This window comes from Equus asinus, chromosome 24, assembly GCF_041296235.1.
Source record: "Equus asinus isolate D_3611 breed Donkey chromosome 24, EquAss-T2T_v2, whole genome shotgun sequence".
NCBI lineage: Eukaryota > Metazoa > Chordata > Mammalia > Perissodactyla > Equidae > Equus > Equus asinus.
Genome location: NC_091813.1, coordinates 27,090,074 through 27,113,834, shown reverse-complemented (window position 1 = coordinate 27,113,834; position 23,761 = coordinate 27,090,074). Strand labels below are relative to the sequence as shown.

Below are 23,761 nucleotides of genomic sequence, written 5' to 3'. Positions count from 1 at the left end.
CTAAGTGTTTTAGCAGCATCCTTAGCAATCAAGAATTTGGTGCTAATTACAGATAACAGTGGCCTCACCTGCATATTAACAACTAAATGTACTAATTACAAATCGGCTTTATCTATTCATTAAAACAAGCTCAGGGGCCTTTTTACTTGGAAAGGCTTTGACAGCATTTTGTTAAATGACTGTGTGCACCTGGAAGCAGTAACAGCTGCATCTCTGGCACGCCATCGTACATATCAGCCGGGCAGAACAGAGGCTTTACTGGATTTACAGCCAAAGAGGGGATTCCATTTTGCACGCTGAGAAACCAGGCATGTGTGCACTGAGAGTAGTTTCTAATGTAATTGGAAGAAAAATACAAAATTATTCTAGTTTTTTTTTTTTTTATTATTTCCTTTTTCTCCCCAAAGCCCCCCGGTACATAGTTGTATATTCTTCGTTGTGGGTTCTTCTAGTTGTGGCATGTGGGACGCTGCCTCAGCGTGGTCTGATGAGCAGTGCCATGTCCGCGCCCAGGATTCGAACCAACGAAACACTGGGCCGCCTGCAGCGGAGCGCGCGAACTTAACCACTCGGCCACGGGGCCAGCCCCTATTCTAGCTTTTTTTAAAAAAAAAGTTTTGAGTAGCTTCTTCTACCTGAGGAAGCAGGGTCCCCACATGGTTCCCAAGAGGGCCTCTGAAGGCAAAGGGACTGTCCAGGCTGAGAGTGAAATGAGCCCCCGTATGCCGGCTGGGCAGCTGCCCGGAGAGCAGCATCTTCCTCCTGCAGCAGGAGACGGAGGGTCCAGGAGGAATGTTTCCAGCAAAAAAGGGATCCTACAGGGGCTGGTGCCGTGGCCGAGTGGTTAAGTTCGCGCACTCCGCTGCAGGTGGCCCAGGGTTTCGTTGGTTCAAATCCTGGGCGCGGACATGGCACTGCTCATCAAACCATGCTGAGGCAGCGTCCCACATGCCACAACTAGAAGAACCCACAACGAAGAATATACAACTATGTACCGGGGGGCTTTGGGGAGAAAAAGGAAAAAAATAAAAAATAAATAAATTAAAAAAAAAAAAAAAGAGATCCTACAGAAGGATTGCTGTGCTCAAAGGTATGAAAGGAGGTTGCAGCCCAGGTGGAGAGGTTGGGAATGAATCAGTGAAGGTCACCTAGAAGAAAAGCACACTGACAACCACGAACTCCAGGAAAAACAAAAAACAAACCCAAGACAATGTCATTCAGGTAGACAAGGTGGCTTGGCTGCACTGAAAACATCCAACCAGCCCCTGGTTTAGCTAAAAACATGACATGACTGTGTTGAGAAAATGGAGAAGAGGCCACGGGGTACATATGGGAGAGATGGCATGGTCTTCCACAGCAAGTCTAAAACTGAAAACAATGAGAAAAGCGTTCAGTATACGCTGCCTGCACCTTCGGAGTAGACAGCGGGAGATGGAAGACGTGGTCCTTGAGGAATGACACCCGGGAAGGATGAGAACTTCTACGGCATGCCTTGTAGTCGTGTTTGACTTTTTTAACCTATGTGCACGTGCTTCTTTGATAAACAATAAAAATACATTTCCCAGGGCCTCTGAAGACATGGAAGACTAATTTGTTTTGCTTCAGTTCTGAAGCGGAGGCATAGACAAATAATGTTGCCTTGAGGGTCATCAACTCACCAAGCAGAAACATGGCAGCTGGGTGTGTCCGTCTGAGACCCTCAGGTGTTGCTGGGACAGTGGCAGTCTTGGCTGACGGAAAATGCTGACCTCCTGTGGCGCTCTCCCGTTCCACCTTCTTCGGGGCCTTCCCCTCCCCTACCTGAGAAAATCCCAATTCTGTAACATCGGCCTTCAGGGCCTCTGTGATGAGGCCCTGCCAACCTCTCGACTTCCTAACATTCCCCGACCCTGCTCCCCAACACATCCAGCTCCAGCCACTCTAAATGGACTAAGGCACCGTGGTACACACACTCATGCACTCACGCACACACCCACACACACGCTCACACCATGCCGGACTGTCCTTCCACCACCCCATAACAGGGCTAACCCCTAACTCCTGCTCACTTACCCTTGCCGTCCTCATCCAGAGCTTTCCCTCTCCTGAAAGTCTTTACTGACCCCTCCGGTGGGTTTCCAGCCAGCCCTGTGCTTCTCTCTCGCATCATCTATCATCACCCTCTCCCCTCCCTCAGAGCCCCTCAGGGCAGGAACTGTGTCCAGTAGGAGTTGTGCAAGTGAACATGACTACTCCAGGAACGACCTAAAGGCTGAGAGCAAATCCTTCACTGTGCCTCACTTCCCCTCCCTCCGTCCAGTTCCATTGGCCAGGGAGGCCCCCATCCTCACCAAGAGCCCCCTGGGCCTCCGCCTCTAGCCCCTGCGGGAAGGAGACAAGTCCAGGTCTGACTGAGGGAGGCAGCCAGTCACGTCTCAGAAAGGGTGGAGGGAAAGGCAGTGATATTGGGCTTTGCCATGATTTTCAAGCCCAGACACCAACCTAGAGCACAGAGGGAAGATTTTGAAGGCCCAGCCGTGCATCCCCCAGCTCAGGAGGTCTCTCATTAAGCAGAAATCCCCTCCCGCTCCCTGAGCCCTTCCAGGAAGTGGCATGCCTCACATCTCCCTCATTGGCTCAGAGACAACTAGCTTGTCCAGGTCATGCAAAGATGGTAGGATGAGGAGTGATCTCACCCCAGAACTGACTGGCCTCAAAGAGTCTAAACTTTTTTTTTTTTGCAGGGGAAGATTTGCCCTAGGCTAACATCTGTTGTCAGTCTTCCTCCTTTTTTCTTCCTTCCCCCCCGGCAAAGCCCCAGTACACAGTTGTGTACAGTTGTAAGTACTTCTGGTTCTTCTATGTGAGCTGCGGCCACAGCGTGGCTACTGACAGGTGAGTGGTGTGGTTCCATGCCCAGGCACTGAACCTAGGCTGCCAAAGTGGAGCGCACTGAACTTTAACGGCTAGGCGGTCAGAGCTGGCTCAGGAGTCTGAACTTTTAACTCGGATTTTATGCTTCTATGGACCAGGCTGGCAAAGGAGCAGAGATGTAGAGAAGAGAAAGGAAGTGAATGAAAAGGAAGTGAATGAATGTTTTTTAGAGGTTAGGGGCAGCTCAGCCCATTCTGGAGAATGGAAGTGTAAGGGGAATCCAGCTCTGGGTTGGAGTGTGTCCCACCAACACCCTCCACCCCCAAACCCACCACCAGGGGCCCCAATACCCCAGGGGTTCTGGAGTCACCGTTTCTTCCTCAGTTCCAAAGTCAATCAACTGTAAACAAGCCAATGCTTTAAATAGTGCTCCCTGAGGTGCGACCTTAATCTGCATCTCGTCTAGACTTTCTAATGCCCCTGCAGGAGCACGTGGATCTTATCAGCGTCTACATTTTTGACAAGCAATAAGCTCACACGTCTCCTGGCTGATGGCTCTGGAGCCTTCTGCAGCCAGCTAGTAATTTCAGATGTTGTGGGAGGGAGTTCTTGGTGGAAGAATCACACTTTCAATCCAAAATTAAAGCTCAATTTGGTCTAATTGTCCTTGATTTTATCAGCAGCATAAAATGGCTGATTCCATATGCGGAAATAAGTAAATAGTTGCGCAGCTTCGAAATCCCTTCTTCTTAGGGACGGATCCCATCAAGTTCCTTGCTGTCTCTCCTGCTATTTTCATCCACCAAACAGCGCTGATCTTTCTCTATCCTTTTCTGTTTTCTCTCGTTTCTCTGCACTTCCCCCAGCCCTGACCAAAAAAAGAAAACTATAGTGTCTCTGTGTGTCTATCTCTTCTGTCTGCGTCTCATATAATTTTAGAATGGAAGTTCCTTAAGAGCAAGAATAGTTCCTTCATGAGATGATGACACCCAGAAATCTGTGAAATGCCTATTTAAATGGCAAACTGGTAAACTGGAATAAAGAAAATAATAAAAGTGGCCATTTATTTCTCTAGCAAAAATTTCTATGCAAAACCCAGCAATAGAGACCCTATTCGGGGCCCGGAATAAAGGGGCAGAATGGAATGCCTTCCAAGAACAGCCAAAGATTTACTCTCAAGTAGTGAGGACGGTGGAAGGCACTCAGCCCTAGTGGCCGGCAGCGGAGAGTTCTAGCCTGCCGCTGCCTCCAGTCAGCTATGTGACTTTGGGCAAGTCTCTCACCTCTCTGGTACTCTGCTTACTACACAGGAAACGAAAGGGCCCTGGTGTGGTCTGAGGCGCATTCCTATGGTCACCTGAGTACCTCTGGGAAGGAGGAAGGAGGTTGACCCAGAGGTCACAATGGAGGCCAACCAAAGCAGTGGCAGGAGGAATGGAAAAGAGCTGAGGTATTTGAGAGGCAGAGTCAACAAGGCCTGGTGCCCAGTGGGTGTGGGGTAAGGAGGGAAGAGTCTGGAGAGATGCTCTCATCTGCCTTGGGGACCCAAGAGGGCGTGGAGGACATAGATCAAGATGGCGTTGGGAGGAGACAGTGCCAGATTTGGAATTTATTGTCTGTGCTGAAAGATGTCCACAAATTCTTTAACACTATTCCCATGTTGAACATGAATTTGCCTTGGTGACTAACTTCTAATGAACAATAATAACTTCTAATGAAGGCAATAGAAGGAGTGCTGTGTGACTTTTAAGACCAGGTCGTAAGACAATTCAGCTTCTACATGGCTCCCTCTTAGATTCTTGCCCTTGGAACTCAGCCACCATGCTGTGGGGACGCCAAGGCCATATGGGAAGGCCATGGGGCAGTTCCCCAGCTGAGGTCCCAGCTGACAGTTGGACCACGTGAGTGAGGAAGCTTTTGAGATGCCTCCAGGCCCCCCCACTGTCCGACCACAGCCTCATGAGAGGCTTGAAGTGAGAATCACCTGGTTGGGCTGAGTCAACAGCCAGAATCGTGAGAAATAACAGCCATACATGACTGCTATGGTGTTATGCCGCTATATTTGGAATAGTTTGTTTGCAACAATAGATGAGCAGAACACGCAGAAGTGTGCTGGATCATTCTGGGTCCTGGCAAACACAGATGGGCCGTGCAGAAGAGTTAAAAGGAGAGAATTTGAAGAAGTGGCTCGGGGTTATGAGAACCAAGGACAGATGGTAAAGTGCCTAGACAGTAGCAACAGGAGGAGCCATTCCTGCCCCTAGGCCTGAAGGGACAAAGTGGGGGAGACACTGTGACCAGAGGCTGGTGGCCGCAGCAGACATGAAAGAGGAGCCCAGGAACACTGAGGGCCTGCCGCATCTCACAAAGACCATGAGGGGAGGCAGGGAGGAGGGGGTCAGAAACACTCCCCACTCTCTCCTCCTGCCCACGCATCTGCTCAGGTCCCTGGTTGGCTGACACAGGGCCAGGCTGGAGGGCATGGAGGCAGTGACGCAGGCTGCGGAGGCCATGCTCCCAGACTGTGGGGCAGCGTGCAGAACAGATTCAACACCAGCCAACAGAAACCCATCAGCAGAAATGGAGAGTGCAATAAGAGGTTCTAGGTGGAAAGGCGGGAAGTGCGACATGTAAGGACAAATGAGGCAGAGGTGCCTTAAGGGAGGAGAAGGTGAGATCTCACGGCAGGAGGCGAACCAGGCGGGAAGGATTGGCAGCCCAGAAACCCATGGAGGGAAGAATGTAAAAGGGCAGCAAGGGGCCGGGACTGCTGCATTCGCTTGGGGGACCTGCATTTGCAGACGGCTGGGCCCCTCCCGGACCCCATGAGAGCAGAGCCCGGGCGGGAACGGCAGGAAGATGGGCGCAGCCGGTCCATGTGTCTCTCACAGTGACTGCCTTGTAAGCGGTCTTGCCTCGCCGTCCGAATGCTTGGTGCCTCGAGGTCAGGGACAAGTGGTGTTTCTTGTGTCTGTGTGTTGTGTGCACAGGGTCTCGGGTCCCACCCGAGGGCTGCTGGGCGTGTGGCTGAGTGGGAGCATGCAGGGAGGGCAGAGGGCCCTTGACAGTGCGAGTGGGGGCAGCTCGTGTCGTTTTCCTGACCAGAGGGATGGGTTGGGAAGCAGAGACAGCTTCTGATCCCAGCCCTCAGGGCCTGGGAAAATCCTCAGAGCACGTAGCTTCCTTCAAATTAGTGTCCTGGAGGACAAGGCCAGCCGGCTCCCGCTGTGGGGCGACACCACGGTCTACTTTGTCCCTGTCCTCACGTTCCTGGCGCACAGCATTCTGGGAAAGCGGTCTTGGATGTTCTCGTGGTGTGGACAGTGGGGACCACAGGCAAGGAGGCTGCTTAAAGATTCAATATGGGGTTCACGTTTGGGGGCTTCGGCGGTCTTTCTCTGCCTCACAGTTAGTGCTAAAGTCTTCTCAGAAAGAAATGAAGGCGGACATTCTGGGCGTGAGGGCTCAGACCAGAGTCCTTAGAACTGCGTCTGCCGTCTCCACATGTCGGGGCATTTCTCAGCCCTGGGACCCGAGCCCCGTGGGGAGCAGGTGTGTCTGGGAGAACCTTCCTTGATGAGAGGTATGTTTTTCTGCACGTGTAGCCACGGGGAGCTACTGAGCCACTAAAAAGTGGCTAGCGTGACTGAGACAAGGAATTTCAAGTTGTGTGGAATTTTGATTACTTTAACTGTAAAGGTGCAGAGCCACACGCAGCTAGTGGCCCCCGTGGACCTAGGCAGGTAGAGGCTGCAGCCAAGCAGACTGCTCTGTTTTCAGTCCTGGGTCTTCCATGGGACCCAGAAGGGGTGAGAGCAGGGTCTCTGCTCTGAGGATATGAGGAAGAAAGTGACTACCCACCTTTAAAAGAAAAGACCAGGGCTGGAAGGAAGCGTAGACAGCATGTGGCCCAGGCGCTTCCCAGGCCCCGGGTCCTGCTGGGGAGTGTAGAGGGGGGTGGGCAGGAGCAAGTGAACAGGGAGGATTTTCCCTGCCCCCCACAATCCATCAGATGTGACAGCTGGAAAAAAGGAAGGATTTAGGACCAGAACATAAGACAGAGCATGAAGTTGGAGAACTGAGGACAAGAGGAGGCAGGAAAAGGAAGCAGACTTGTGGCAGCCCCTCCCAGAAGCCCCCCTCCCTGCTCTGGGACTGAGTGGCTTAGCTCTCAGTGGGACACAAGCCCACCTTACCTGCCCACTCAGAACCAGGAAGCATGTTCCTTGAGGTGTTGGAAAGTCCGAGGGGAGAGCTAGCCTGGACCCCCAAGAAGTGGGCGAGCTGCGGAGAGGAGAGCGGGCCCAGCCCGGAGCTCCCTGCTGTGCAGCTCTTCTCTGCACCTGCTCCTGTTCCAGCAGGGGCTCTGCTGGCTAATGCCCCAGAACCACTGACCTCAGGTTCGGGGCCTGGAAGTGAGGGCTCAGGTCCTACCCACCGGGAGACCCAGGTGGTACCAGGGGCTGAGAAGTGAGCTGGGTGCTGCCCAGCAGCTGGGAAGGGGCTCTGCCTGCACACCGTCCTAATGCCCAAGTTCCCATTCCTGCTGAAATTGGAAGAGAGGCTGCAGGGCCAGTAAACACAGAAATTTTTTTCTGTTCTGATGAATCATTTTTAAAATAAGAATAGGGCAGTGGTAGCTGTTTAATTTGGGCCTTGAAACTGAATAGCTCTGTGTCTTGGTGCTCAGCTGAGGGCCTTTTCCTATTACTATCTTCCTTTCTTGGGAGAGACCATGTTCTTGCATCAGCCAAGACAGAGACACAGATGTCAGCGTGGGCGAGAGAGCTCCAAGTCCTGCTTCTTACTAATGCATCAGTCAGTAAGGGCCAGACTGGGGGAGCTGGGTGTCCTACAGGACACTGAAGACAGGAAGGCTGAGAGCTTTCCCCAGCCGCTCACTGGACAGGGGCAACAAGGGCCATGGAGCCTGCTGTTGCTCCCTTTTTACTTCATCTACCTATCCACCCATCCACCCACCCAACTGTCCATCCACACCCCCCACCCTCCCACCCAGCCATCCATCCACCCACCCATCCATCCATCTACCCACCCATCCATCCATCCATCCACCCATCCACCCTCCCCATCCATCCATCCGTCTATCCATTCAATAAGTCTTTGTTAGGAGCCTTTTGAGGACACGTGGATCAGAGGGGAAGACTAACTTCTGTATACGTGATTGCATTTGTAGTACGGTTGGCATGTGAATGGAGGAAAGCCCAAAGCAGTGGAGTGGCGTCCAGGAGGAGGTGACCTGTGAAGAGCTATAAGATCAGGCCCACCTTCTTTTTGAGGTGGGCTTGCCATTACCACAGGAAAAACTCTGCTGCATTTTTAGTCTTGGAAGAAATTTGATTTCATGGAGGAGCCACTGGGAACGTTAACAGTGAGAACCACAAGGACATCAACTGGGTTTGAGGTGTATTTTGAGTAAAAGTCCTCCAATATCCTAAGTTCATGCCTTCACCTTTAGGGCTATGATCACTGAACACCACACAAGAAGTTCATTTTGCACCTTTGCACCCCAACTACCTTTCTGTCACTGATGAGAGCATCTGTACTTTTAAGCTTAATGCCTAATCCAATCGTCTTCCTCGGGAAAACATTCTTAGGCTGTGTAGACTGCAGAAGGGAAGGAGGGAGGCACCAAGAATGTGTGAGGAGCGTGAACACCTCCCGGAGTGACTAAAACAGAAAGCCTGCCCACATTTTTTTGCACAGATTTTGGATTCCATTTGGATTTGGCTCAAGAAAAGGCCATTTCCTGCCCTTCTACTCTGAGTGAGTTTTGCTGTCAGCGGCCAGAGCAGGAAGCCCTCCTGGGAGCAGGCAGGGGGTGAAGGGCCAGGTGCGTGACGGCAGTCACCCCAACCCTCCTGTGCCCCCCACGCGCCACCGTGGAGCCTGATGCACGAGCGCAGCAGGTGGGTGTTCTCTGCCTGGTTCTCGCCCAAATCCAGCTATAACTCTCCCCGGGAGCCGAGACTGGCTGTCACGTTCCTGAAAAAGTTCGTCAGTTTACTCATGTTCTCTTCCCCGAGTAGCGGGCAATGTGTTGTCTTAAATAACAAAACTGCACAAACGGCGGCTCAGTCTCGAAGGAGATGCTGCGGCTAAGAAAGAATCTCGTGCCAATTGTGGGATGATCGCTTTCCACCCCAAACACACACTGAAAACGTTGGCTTTTAAGATACATAAACAGTGGAAATGCGAATTCACTTGCTAATGCAGAAGGAGAGAAGAGAAACCCCATCTCCTTAGAATGGCGAGTCCGGCACCTTCCCGGCCAGCTGTCCGCGCTGCTGGGGAGGCAGCCTCGCTCTTCCAGAGAAAGTGTCTTTCTTGGTGCAGCCTTGCAGCACATTCCAGAAGCTCACAAAGTTTGGGTGTCATTACCAAGCTCCCCCGGAGAGTCGGCTTTGGGGTGCTGACCACCCTCCTGGAGTGACAGTCTGCAGTTGTCCACACCCCTCACCCTTTCCTACAAATCTGCAATGACAAAGGGACTCGCCTCCTCTTACAGCCGTCTCTGCTCCTGCTTATTTAGTTTTGCTTACTGCCTGTAGTGAGTTGCTGGAGCCAGTCTGTATTCATATCCAAAGCCTGGCTGGCCTTGCTCAGCAAGGAGCTGGAGAGCGTGCGTTCACTCTGTGCGCCTGTCGCACAGGTCCTGGCTCTGGAGACGGTCTGCACGTGGCGCCCAGAGCAGGAGCTGCGGCTCTCCCGGCGACACCAACGCCCTGTGCTGCTCGGTCTTTCCTGACATTTGTAACGTGCAAGTCCCCCACGTCACCTCTCTCCACACCCTCCTCTGAGCACGGTGAAGCCTCCGTGGGTTTGTTGCAGCTTTGTCTGCCTAGCAGTGTCATCCCCCAAAACCTCAGCAAATGCTGGTCTGGCCCTGATGCTGTCTGACAACGAGATTTCATTTTCCTCTCATGTGATGTGAAAGAACAAAAAGAAAACCTAGTGACGGTCTTCTGTTGGTAGAGAAGTAAGAGCTGAGGCAGTCATGTCACCCAGATATAACCCACACACCCCAGGGACGTCCTGTGTGATGGGGAGGCTGCCCTTGTCCAGAGTCTGTGGGTCAAGGCTGCCTCAGGGAGCATCTGTTTGCTGTTACACTCACCTCGATGCCTGAGCACGGCACTTGCCAGAAAATTGAACGTGGACTTCTGATTCCAGACAAAATGGAGTCACTACCTTCCACCCATTCCTCCTGCTAATTACAACCCAAAATCCTGGACGAAATACACAAAGCACCAACTATCAGAAGACGTGGAAGGAAGGTGGAGGAAAGAAGACAGATGGCTAATGACCTGGGGATTGGAGAAGAACCCAGAGGTGAGGGGGGTGTGTGTGTGTGTGTGTGTGTGTGTTTGTCTCCTGTACGTCCTCGCTTGTGCACTAGAGAAGCTCCAAACCTGAAAATACCAAGTGACTCAGACAAAAAACCCCAAGGAAGCCTGCCCTCTCTAGCCGGTGGACCCAGGAAAGGGTGCTCCGTGTAATGGATTGTTTGCACTCTGCTCACCTACTCAGGTGAGGACAAGAAGAAAAGCTACCACAGTCCCCTCCCATTGGGTGCTGTGGCTGTGGAGGTTGTGGAGGCTGTGGTCAAAGGCCATGGATCACTCTTTGCCTGCCTTAAGGAAGTTGCCCCTCACCCTCTGCCTCCTGTCCCTGTGGAGACTGTGGGGTGGAACCTGTCAGCCATCCCCGCGCTGCACTAGGCACATGTCAGCAGAGGTGTCTCCTCTCCCCCTCCTGCTGGCCCAGCAGCCACAGGGCAGCCCTGTCGACCGTTGCACCAAGGGAAGAGCAAGTGAGCAACACACCAGCCCTTCCTGAATAGAGACTGGGGGGACGATTATAGAGAAGAGGGAGCTGAAGAAAAGGATTTTTAAAATCTATGAATGAAGTCGTGGGTGACCCTCAAGTGGCCCATGAGTGATATGGATCCGAATCAACAGCGATAGGTTTGGGAACTAATACCACACGGGTTTCAGGTTGACCTCTGGACAGCATGGAAGCAGGGCAGACGAGAATAGCTTGATGAAGGCCTTGAAAATGAAATTGAGATTTAAATCACAGCCCACAAAGTGGGCCAGGATGTGTGTGTTGAACCTAAACAGGGCGACTGCTTGTGAAAATAGAATATTTAACTAGGTACCAGAGTCTCGTGACATAATACGCAAAACGCCCAATACAATCCCTAATAACTTTTCATACCAAGAACCAGGAAAATCCCAACTCAAACAAGAAAATAAAATGAACAAATGACAACATTGAGATGATACAAATGTTGGAATGATCTTTAAAAAATTTTCTTTTATTCTGGTAAAATACATATAACATGAAATCTACCATCTTAACCATTTTTAAGTGTACAATTCAGTGATATTAAATACATTCACGGTGTTGTCCAACCATCACCATCGTCCATCCCTATAACTTTTCTCATCTTGTAAAACTGGAACTCTATACTTGTTAAATAATAACTCTTCATTCTCCCCTCCCGCCAGCCCCTGGCAACCACCATTCTACTTTCTGGCTTGAAGATAGTGACTACTCTAACTACCTCATGTAAATGGAATCATATGATATTTGTTTTCCTGTGATCGGCTTATTTCATTTAGCAGACTGTCCTCAAGGTTCATCCATATTTTGCATATTGCAGAATTTCCTTCCTTTTTAAGGCTGAATAGTATTCCATTGTGTGTATCTACCACATTTTGCGTATACATTCATCCACCAGTGGACATTTGTGTTGCTTCCCTGTTTTAGCTATTGTGAATAATGCTGCTTTGAATGTGGGTGTACAAGGATCTCTTTGAGACCCTGCTTTCAATTCTTTTGGGTATACTCCCAGAAGTAGAATTGCTGGATCACATGCCAATTCTATTTTTAATTTTTTGAGGAACTGCTATACTGTTTTCCAAAGTGGCCGTGCCATTTAGCATTTCACCAACAGTGTCCAAGGGTTCCAATTTCTTCATATCCTCCCTAACCCTTGCTGTTTTCTGATAGCAGCTACTCTAATGGGTGTGAGGTAGTATCTCGTTATAGTTTTGATTTACATTTCCCTAATGATTGGTGATGTTGAGCATCTTTTCATTTGATTGTTGACCATGTATGTATCTTCTTTGGAAAAATGCCTGTTTAAGTCCTTTACCCATTTTTGAACTGGGTTGTTTCTTTTTTTGTTATTGAGTTTTAATTGTTCTTTATATATTCTAGATATTAATCTCTTATCAGATAGGTGATGTGCAAATATTTTCTCCTATTTTTTAGGTTGCCTTTTTACTCTGTTGATAGTATCTTTTGATGCACAGAATTTTAAAATTTTCATGATGTCTGATTTGTCTATTTTTTCTTTCGTCGTTGATGCCTTTGATGTCATATCTAAGAAATCTTTGCCAAATCCAATGTTGTGAAGCTTTTGTCTGACATTTTGTTCTAAGAATTTTATTACTTTTGGTCTTACATTTAGGTCCTTGATCCATTTTAAGTTAATTTTTTGTTTATTATGTTAGGAAGGGTCCAACTTCATTCTTTTGCCTGTGGATATCCAGTTCTCCCAGCACCATTTGTTTAAAAGACCATCCTTTCCCCATTGAATGGTCTTGGCACCCTTGTCAAAAATAATTTGACTGTATATTCAAGGGTTTATTTCTGGACTCTGGTCTCTTCCATTGGTTTATACTTCTGTCTTTAGGTCAATACTACACTGTTTTAGTTACTGTAGCTTTGTTTTTGGCTATTTAGGGTCCCTTGAGATTCCATATGAATTTCAGGGGCAGTTTTTCTAATTCTGCAAAAAAGTCATTGGGATTTTGATAAGGATTGCTTTAAACCTATAGATGACTTTGGTAGTATTATTTTAACAATATTAAGTCTTTCAATCCATGAACTTGGGATATATTTCCAATTATTTATGTCTTTAATTTCTTTCAGCAATGTTTTGTAGTTTTCATCGTACAAGTCTTTTGCCTTTGTGGTTAATTCCTAGGTATTTTATTCTTTTTGATGCTATTGTAAATAGAATTGTTTTTGTAATTTCCTCTTCAGATTGTTCATTGTTTGTGTATAGAAATGCAACTGATTTTTGTGTGTTGACTTTGTATTCTGCTACTTTGCTGAATTCATTTTTTAGTTCTAACAGGGTTTTTTTTTGTGAAATCTTTAGGATTTTTCTACATAAAATTTCATATCACCTGCAAGCAGAGATCATTTTACTTCTTTTTTTTTCCAATTTGGATGCTTTTTATTTCTTCTTATTGCCAAATTGGTATGGCTAGAACTTCTAGTACTATGTTAAATAAAAGTGGTAAAAGTGGGCATCCTTGCCCTATTCCTGATCTTAGAAAAAAAGCTTTCAGTCTTTTACCGTTGAATATGATGTTTGCTGTGGGTTTTTCATATACAGCTTTTATTATGTTGAGGTAGTTTCCTTCTATTCTCAATTTGTTGAGTATTTTTATCATAAGAGGATGTTGAATCTTGTCACATGCTTTTTCTGCATCAATTGAGATGATCATGTGGCTTTCCCCTTCATTCTGTTGATGTGGTGTATTGCATTAATTGATTTTTGTATGTTGAACCATCCTTGCATTCCAGGAATAAATCCCACTTGGTTGTGGTGTATAATCCTTTCAATATGTGGCTGAATTCTGTTTGCTTGTGTTTTGTTGAGGATATTTTCATCAATGTTCATAGGGATAGTGGTCCATAGTTTTCTTTTCTTGTAGTGATTTTGTCTGGCTTTGGTATCAGGGTAATACTGGCCTCAGAATGAGTTGGGAAGTGTTCCCTCCTCTTCAATTTTTTTATTTTTGGAAAAGTTTGAGAAGGATTGGTATTAGTTCTTCTTTAAACATTTGGTGGACTTCATCAGTGAAGCCACTGGGTCCAGGGCTTTTATTCATTGGGAAATATTTGATTATAAATTCAATCTTCTTACTGTTTATAGGTTTATTCAGATTTTGTATTTTGTGATTTAGTTTTGGTAGCTTTTGTGTTTCTAGGAATTTGTTCATTTCACCTAGGTTGTCCAATTTGTTGCTGTACAATTGTTCCTAGTACTTGCTTATAATCCTTTTTATTTCTGTAGAATTTGTAGTAATGTCTCCATTTTCATTTTTGATTTTAATAATTTGAATCCTCTCTTTTTTGTCTTAGTCCATCTAACCAAAAGATTGTCAATTTTGTTGAACTTTTCAAAGAGCCAACTTTTGATTTAATTGATTTTCTCTATTGTTTTACTATTCTCTATTTCACTTATCTCTGTTCTAATCTTTATTAGTCCCTTCCTTCTGCTAGCTTTGTTCTAGTTTGTTCTTCTTTTTCTAGTTTCTTAAATTGTAAAGTTAGGTTGTTGATTTGAAATCTTTCTTGTTTTTTAACATAAGCATTTATAGCTATAAATTTCCCATTTAGCACTGCTTTTACTGCATCCCATAAGTTTTGTTACGTTGTGTTTGCCTTCATTAATCTCTAAGTATTTTCTAGTTTCCTTTTGATTTCTTGTTTGATCCACTGTTTGTTTAAAATTGCATTGCTTAATTTCCACAATTTTGTGAATTTTCCAGTTTTCCTTTTGTTATTGATTTCTAATTTCATCCTTTTGTGGTCAGAGAAGATACTTTGTATGACATCTACATGACCTAGGGTTAGGTGAGGATTTCTTAGGACACCAAAATCACAATCAATAAAAGAAAATTGTTAAATTGGACTTCATCAAATTTAAAAGTTATGCTGTGTAAAAGATACTCTTAATAGAATAAAAAGACAAGCCATAGACTAGGAGAAAATATTTGCAAATCACATAACTGACAAAGAACTTACATCCAGAATACATCAAGAACTCTTTAATCTTGACAATAAAACAATGTAATTAGAAAATGGGCAGAAAACTTGAATGACACTTCACCAAATAGAATATGTGGATGCAAATAAGCATATGAAAAGATGTTCAGCATCATTCGCCATTAGAGAAATACAAATTCAAACCATGATGAGATTCCACTACACACCTATTAGAATGGCTAAAACAAAAAAATGTTGACAATATGAATTACCGGCAAGGATGCAAAGCAACTGGAACTCTCACATGTTGCTTAGTGGGAGACAAAATGGTGCAGCCACTCTAGAAAACCATTTGACAGTTTCTTATCAAGTTAAACTTAAACTTACCATATGACGTAGCAATCACATTTCTGGGTATTTTTCCTAAATAAATGAAAGTTTAAGTTCACATGAACACAGATGTTTGTAGCAGTACACAAATATTTATAGTGATTTATTCATAATAGACAAAAAACTGGAAACAACCCAGATGTCCTTCAATGGTGAATGGTTAAACAAACCATGGTACATCCAGACTGTGGAATACTACTCAGCAATAAAAGGAAACAAACTGGTGATACCCAGAACAACATGGATGGATCTCGAGGTCATTATGCTGAGTGAAAAAAGAAATCTAAAAAGGCTACATACTATATGACTTAGTTTATATAACATTTTAAAAATGACAAAATTATAGTAATGGAGAACAGATCAGTGAGTGCCAGGGGAGAGATAGAGGGAAGACTATAAAAGGGTAGCACAAGGATTTTCGCTGTGGGGACAGAATGCTACTATATCCTGATAAGGATGGTGTTTACATGAATATATCCATGTGCTAAAAAGGTGAAACCTGAATATGGTCTATAGTTTAGTTAATAGCATTGTACCAATGTCAATTTCCTGGTTTTGGTAATGTACTACGGTTGTATAAGATGCGATGATTTGTGGAACCTGGGTGAAGGGTACATGGGAACTCTCTACTATTTCGGCTTCTTGTGAGTCTGATGTTATTTCAAAATAAATAGTACAAAACGAAATAAAACCAAAAAACTGAACAGGAACCATTTCTGAATATTGCTTTGCAAATAAACCTGCAGCATTCCTGGTTCAGTGTGGGACTCAGGGCTGGAGGGAGCCCCTCTCCTGCCTCTTTCCTTATGGCCACCAAATTTACCTAATTCCTCAGAGAACACCTTGAAAGCAGTTCAGACAAACACAGTTGTGCTCAAAATCTCTGTGTGAGAGAAGTTGAGGACCCCTTTCCCAGATGTTGTAGAATCTTTAACCCACTTCTTCCATCTGCTCCTCTCATTGACTTCACTGATGACCAATGTTGTGAACTTTGTGGCTAATTTTGACCAATCAGCACACATTTACTAAGCATGAAGTGCATGCAGAAAGAAATGCAATTTATTTATTTGGGTATCTGTATGTGTATGAACCCCAACAGTTGTCAGGACTGTGCTTAGGAGGGCCTGAGGTCCAGGGCAAGCCCCCAGGGAAAGAATCCAGGGCAAGTCACTCTAAGTGTCCCCTCACTGCCATGGACACTGTCCACTCTGGGCTCCCATAGACTCTGTCGCATTGTGGTATGTTTGCTAGTTTTTTCTGTGTGTCCTTCTTCACTGGAGCAAAGATCTCATCTTCTAGGAAATCTTCATCCAAGTCATTGATAACATTTGCAGTCAGGACCAGGTTCTGTGGTGGTCACTGTGGACTTCTGTCCCCGCCGGCATGATTACAACACCATTTTTGAGATGCTACTTAGACGGAATCCCCTAGACTGTCTGGTCACCCGGCCTGGGTGTCACCATCTCAACCTCAGAACCTCAGGTGAGGACTTGTCAAATGGGATGATGAAATCCAGATGCTGCCCCTTGTGGCAGAGGCTGCTAGCGCCAGCCTAAATCCATTCTCCTCCTCTTCTTTTGCAGAAGAATCTCTATTTATTGTGGGGGGTGGCAATATGCTCAACTAATAGACCACATTTCCCAGCTTCCTATGTACCTAGGTTTGGCCATGTGACTAAGTTTTAACCAATGAGATACATAAAAAGGTGACCGGGTGGGACTTCTGGGAAAGCTTCTTAAAAGATAGAGAATTGTGAAGTGCTTTTTTTTTTTGGCCCCTCTCTCTTTATTCTGCCTCCTGCTTGGAATCCAGATGTAATAGCTGATATTCCAGCATCAATCTTTGCTCACAAGGTGACCTTCAAGATAAAAGCCAGAAGCTAAAGATACAGAGACAAAAAACTGAAGGAGCCTTGGCCCTTGACCCATTGCCATGCCAGCCCAGGTCTGCCGCATGTGAACTTTTACGTGAGAGGAAAATAAACTTCTATCTTCGCTTTGCTCCTACTGGCAGTCAAAGGCAGTTCCTAAAAGACACACTCTTGTGTGAGGCACTTCCCTGGCCCGTCAGCCTTGGAACCTCTTACAAAAGAGTAGGAGGTGACTGTGGCAGGTCACATGTTCTTAAAGAACATGTGCTGATTTCAAGGGCAAGTGTGCTGATGTGTTTGAAGAACAACATTGGAAAGAGTAACTGAGAGGAGTGTGGCAGTGGGGAAGAGGACAGACTTTGCCTTGGCCAGGAGGAGAGGGTGAGCACTGACTGTGCGTGAACTTTAAGCCATACTTCTGGCATCCGCTGACTGGGGTCACCTTCTCCACCCCGATGCTTTCTGAGTCACTCCCCCTGCCCAATAGGCCTGAGAACTGAGCTCTAGCTACACCCTCCAGACCCTGCCCATGAGGAAGCCATCGCTGACCCAGTGGAGTGAAACCTGGGAGAAGGGCAGCCGGACGGGCCTCCCTGAAGGACGCATCCTCGGTGACTCACACGGCCCACCCTCCTGCGACACATGCAGAGAATGCGGTCAGCTCTTTGTCCGATGTAAATCCAGGGCTCTGATTTTCAAAAGGAATGGACGTACAGGAAAGGGTGAGTCAAGTCCACTTGGGGTTGGGCATTTACAAATGGAAGTGCAAGGCTGTGTACAACTCACAGGTGGATGAGGACCCACTGGAAGCCCTCGGCTTGCGCATGGGTTGCAAAATTTGTCCAGCTCTTTGTGCACAGAAACAATGAGAAAGAGGACGCCCTTGTTTTCCCCTGGGTGCTCGTGGCTCTGGCTGGTGACGTTTCCTAGAACAAACCCTCCCCCTTGCCAGGCTCGTCCTTCCTCTTGTGTGTGGGCTCCTGCCCCCTGCTGTGACGGGGCCACCACAGTGGGCGTGCTCATGACCATGATGAGTTTTATGGCTCCCAAATGGAGTGAAGATTGTTGTGTTTTGTTTGTTTCTGAGAGAGAAGAAATGACATCTCTTTCCTTTTGCCCTTGACTTTCCTCTCAGCAGGTTCTTGGTTTTACAGCTCAGTCTCGTTGGAACCATCTCCCCCCTCCTCCCACAAGGCGGCCCGGAGAGCGAGCTCCAGCTGAAGCTGCCTGGCCCAGGCCTTGCTGGGACTAATACAACGGGAAGGCACAGTCACGCTCCTCTCTCGGCTCGAGCTAGGAATTTAAATTAAACCTCATTTAGCCGGGCGCTCCCTTTTGATTTCTCGGCAGATGCCTCTTGCTGTTCGAGCCTTGTTAAATTGCTAGCAAACACTTCACTGACCAGCTGTTCCTATTAAGCTGAAGGAGCGCTGCAGAGCAGGGTCAATCCCCCTGCGCTTTGGATGGTTCTTAGATGTCATCCCTGCGGAGCGGCCACAGGGAGGGCATTATCCCTGCCCCCCGGGAGCCGGCCGGTTAACGGCAGTGAGGCATTCTTATGCCTGTGGGCGGGAAGGGAAGGGGCCAGGCTGCCCTGGTCGGGGACCCTCTCTCTGTTCTGCATGCAGGGGGCCTGCCAAGCTAGACTCTGGAACGGAGGCATGGGCCCAATGCCCAGCCCATGGGCTAACACCAGGTAGGTACCTGCCCTCCGGACGATGAGCCCAGCACATGTCTAAGGTTCTCCCCCACTTGCAGCCAAGGACGCAGCTTTGCTGAGCCCGAGCTGACCTAGCAAAGGCCAGGCCCAGGTGCAGCTCGTTTTTTGTAACCCATGTGTTCCCCAGAGGAAGGGGGGACGTGCACTTCCATCAACTGTCTCACAGGCCCTCCAGTGACACGTGCCGAGTGTCCCCTTTGTCAGAAGGCCAGGGCTGTCCATTTGCATGTATTGTATTCGTGTGAAGAAGAAAGAGTCCCCATCCTTGGGGTGGACACAGCCTTGTGCTAGGGCCAAGGCCTGGGCATGCAGCCTCCTCATGCAGTTCTGTCCATACTTGTGGCCTCTGTGGGGTGTGTTTGTGCAGTGCAGGAGCTGCACAACTGCACTGGGCCCCCATCAGTGACTACCAGCGCTGAAGGAGCTTGAATGGCTGCCTAGGTTTTTTTTTTCCATAATATGCTTGCCTCACTTCCCAGTGTGCCCTCATGCCCTCATATCTCCCCCACCCACTCCCATCTTTCCCCAAACTGGGGCCCCACCAGGTCATGAGCAGGACCTTTCCTGGAGACCAAGTACAGATCAGAGTGGCCCTTAGGAGCCTCCAGTGAAGCCATCTGAAGCTGAGCTTAGGGCCTGGCCCCTGGATCAGGGCTGTGTGGGGCTCGTGTGCCAGACCCGGGACCAGGGAAGCCTTGCTTCTAAGTGCTTGGTGGCAGGGATGTGGCAGCACTGACACGGGGCCCGGGGTGGGAGCCAGGAAGTCACAACCTCCATGGCTGTCTTTACCTGAGATTCTTGTTCCAGGCGGCAGAGGCATCACTTTGGATTTAGAAGTTTCAGCAAAATGTCTCAAAGGCAAGATCCTGAGAACGTCCCTTGAGCTCAGCCGAGGACCCCTCTCCCCACAGCGGTGACCGACGAGCAGGGCCAGGTCTGGTGGGAACGGCTTGGGGGCTTTTAATATGACGTGGGAGTCAGGCCACACCTGGCCCAGATCTGTCTCAGAGAGAAACTCCGCACAGACTCTTTAACACCTGGTACCAGAATGTCAGAGTGTCTCCTCCTATCCCCTCCCCTCTGGTCCCCTCACGACACAAAGACAAACAACATAGAATAAACCCCGGGCTACAGGGGGCTCCTGGGCGTAACCTGTCCAGGGTCAGCGGCATCTCTGACTTCGTGGTCGGACCCTGGAGGGGGGCACGCGCTGTGAACGCCGCAGGCTCCTGAACTCGTCCTCATGGTTCAACCTGGGCCTCTGTGGCCAGACCTCCCTGCCTGCACCCTCGCCGCGTCGGCGCCGCCCTCCTGAGATGCCACAGGGAGGCATGCGCGGTGGTCCCGGGCTGCAGAGTCTCAGCTTGCTCATGGAGCCCTCTCTGATGATGCTCAGTATTTTACTGACCTTGCTGGGGCCGGCAACAGGCAGCCCTGATATTTTCAAGGAAAAACTACTATTTCCCATCCATGCCCCACAGTGGGATCCACTCATTCTCCTAACTCAAGCCTTATTTTCCACCTTGGTAAGGGTTTTCACTGCTGTTTGACTTTTGTTTTCTACTTTGTGACCAACATCCTGTCCAAAGATGTCCTGTCTTTTTGGCTCCCTTCCCCTGCAGAGGCGGCCAAGGCTGCTCCTCGTCAACGGGTGCGGTCCACCCCACCCGCATCTGTGCTGCGCTGATACCGGCTCCGAGCAAGCCTCCTCTTGGTCCAGTTTGGATGATTTTCTCCGAGTGCAGTTCCTGGCGTTTTTCCTCCTGACACTCGTCTGCCATTTTGCTCTCTGCTCATGGCCTTGAAATACTTCCTGGACTGTGTCCCCTTTTGCTCAGCGTGTCCTTGCAGACTGAGAATTCTCCCCCCTTTCAGCGTTGTTACAGGTAGTTAAGTGTGCTCTGGTCTGAGAGCCAGGCTTCATGTCTGCATCCTTTAGGCTCAATTTTCTGTACTTTTCTTTGTTCTCCGTTGACTCAAAAAGAAAAAAAGAGAGAGATGATATTTGTCCCTTGGAACAGGGGAGAGAGGGACAGAGTTTCAGCTTCCTCCCTTCCTCCCCTCTGCACACACATCGGGTCCAGCTTTGAGCCCACTTTTGGAGAGCAGCATGAGACAGCAGAAAGGTTTTAGGTTGCGGAGTCAGACCTGGCTTGAATCTCAGCCCCTTTCTAGCTGTGATACCTTGGGCAACTTACTTAACCTCTCTGAGCCTCAATTTCTCAGTATGAAATGGAGGTAATAATCTCTGCTTCAGAGAACACCCAAACAAAGAAGGAGGCTGGAGCCATTTGATGGCCAGGGATGATGGAGGGTAATTTATTTCCCAGGTGCCCTGGCCTCCTTTGCTTCCAAATTTTTATACGAGAAACAAGAGAAGCTCCAAAAAAATGTGCTTTTAAAAGCTGAGCTGGTTGTGTACCCACGTTCATAGCAGCATTATGCGTGATAGTCAAAAGGTGGAAGCCACCCAAGGGTCCATCAATGGATGAATGGATACACAAAGCGTGGTGTGTGTATACGATGGAATAGTATTCAGCCTTACAAAGGCGGGAAATTCTGACACGCGCTACAACATGGATGGGCCTGGAAGACATTATGGTAAGGGAGTAGGCCAGTCACAAAAAGACAAATACTGTATGATTCCACTTAGGTGAGGTACCGAGAGGAGTGCAAGTCATGGAGACTGAAAGGAGAGTGGTGGTTGCTGGGGCTGGGGGAGCACGGAATGGGGAGCTAGTGTTTCATGGCACAGAATTTCAGTTTTGCAAGATGCAAAGAATTCTGGAGATGGATAGCGGGGGTGGTTACACAACAATGTGAATGTGCTTAACGCCACTGAACGGTGCACTTAAACATGGTTGAGATGGTAAATTTTATGTTATGTGTATTTTACTGTGATTAAAAAAAGAAAAGTTGAGCTGGCCATGCTTTTCAGTTATGTCGTCTTTTAACTGTTTGCCACTTAAGAGGAAACATTTTATTTCACTTAAGTTTTTATTGTAGTAATACATGCACTCAAGTGAAAAGAACCAAATGGCGCTGAGTGACAAACAGCCATCCCCTCCTGACTCCAGCAGCTCCCACCACGCCTGAGTCACGTGAAGTGTATTAGCTGGGCGATGGAGCTTCCTCCAAAATCTAGGCAGAGGGTCAGAGCAGACCATTTCCAGGTAGCCCCCAGCACCAAAGTCGTGGCGATGTTCCAGGCAAATCAGAGGCCACACCAGGCTCTCACCTCAAGGCAGAAGCCGGCCTGCAGAAGAGACCATGGCTGCCAGGCAGGCGAGGTGGGGGAGAGGGCCCTGGCTGGGCCTGTCAGCTTCCTCGTGGTTCCTCCCAGTTACGTGAGCCCATAGAAATCCCCTGTTTGGCCTAAACTAAAAGAAAGAGGAGAAACAGACGTGCCGGGAGGAGATAATGCAAAAAATGGCACCAATGAGTGAGTTTCGAGGCAAGAAGTGCATTTGCCAAGAGTTGGGTGGGTTTACTTTACTTATGATATAACTTATAGACCGATAGAGCTCTTCCCGTGTGCGAGGCATTGTTCTGAGCACTCTACAGGCACGAACTCATTTAGTCCTTGTGAGGACTTTCTGAGGCAGGGACTACTAATGTCCCCATTTTACAGATGTGGGAGTCAAGGCAGAGAGACTGGTGAGCCGCCCAACCAACGTCACACAGTTAAGGGGGTAACAGAGCCGAGTTCAAATCCAGGCCACTCTGGATTTTAACCATCACCACTGTCCATCTGCAGTACATCCTCTGGGCCCTGATGCTCAGGAGACGAGGAGAAGACAGAGCCCCAAGGAGCCTCACAGGGAGGGCCAGAGGCAGCCACTGAAGTTTCCAGGTCCTGAAAATTGGCATATCTGAACTGGGGAGGTACTGGAGATGGGCCTCAATGGAGGAAAAGAGGGATGTACACTCTTCTGGGAGGCTTGGGGGCTAGGGCTTAGGAGGCTGTTTAAAGGGACCACGAAGGAACAGTCCTTTGGGGATGGGGAAGACAATGCTGGGAGAAACAGGAGAAGATACCCTGGAAGAAGACATTCAGGGGAAGAAGAGGAGGCTGAGGACCATGGGAGAGGTGAGGGGCGGGGGCCAAAGGCTGAGTTGTCTTCACTGCACACTGAGGAGAGCTGTGACCTGCTGGGACAGATCAGAAAGTCACAGGCAGGGTCAGGAATCTGAGAAAAGCCACAGGGCTGGACAGAGGCTGTGGGGAGGGTAACATCCATCTGTTCATCCATCCACGCATCCAGCCATCCACCCATTCGTCTATCCATCTTCCTTCCATCCATGAATCCTTCCTTTCTTCCCTTCTTCCCTCCTTCCTTCCTTTCTTCCTCTTTTTCCCTTCCTCTTTCTTTCCTTCATTCCTTCATATCTTCTTTCCATCATTTTATTCATCCATCCATCCATCCTTCTGTGTTAGAGTGCTCGGGCTGCCATAACAAAGTACCACAGACTGGGTGGCTCAAACAACAGAAATATATTGTCTTATACTTCTGGAGACTGGAAGTCTGAGATCAAGGTGTTGCAAGGTTAGTTTTTCTGGGGCCTCCGTCCTTGGCTTCCAGATGGCTGTCTTCTTCCTGTGTCTTCGCATGGTCTTCTCTCTGTGTGTGTCTGTCTCTAAATTTCCTGCTCTTATAAGGAAATCAGTCAGACTGGATTAGGTCCCACAATAATGACCTCATTTTCCTGCAATTACCTCTTTAAATACTCAGTCTCCAAATATGGTGACATTCTGACATACTGGGACTTAGGACTTTAACATAGAAATTTGGGGGGGACACAGTCAGCCTGTAACACTTTCCTTCTACCTATTCACGTTTTCATTCATCCGTCTGTCCTTCATTCCTTCCCTTCATTCATTTATTTATTCAGCAAACATTCATTGATTAACTACAATGGGCCAGGCACTCAGGGGATATAGAGGTCAAAGATCTGCCAAGATAGTGAGGAAGTAGGCAGTTACAACCTAGTGGGGCGAGTACTGGCAGAGGGACAGTCCTAGCGAAATGGGGAAAGATCAAAAAAGTGCACCCAGTCTGAGATGGGGGAGGTGGTACGATGCGGGGACAGGGAAAGACACTAGAAGATGTGAC

General features: G+C 48.1%; 1 long non-coding RNA gene across 1 annotated transcript; it reads left to right on the top strand.

Annotated features, from left to right (window-relative positions):
• The first annotated feature begins 8,648 nt into the window (after positions 1–8,648).
• Positions 8,649–21,567, top strand: LOC139041787 (uncharacterized). The gene is made up of 4 exons (XR_011497705.1): positions 8,649–10,203; positions 16,357–16,539; positions 16,870–19,581; positions 20,270–21,567. It is a non-coding gene; the product is annotated as an uncharacterized lncRNA (long non-coding RNA).
• The last annotated feature ends 2,194 nt before the right edge of the window (positions 21,568–23,761 follow it).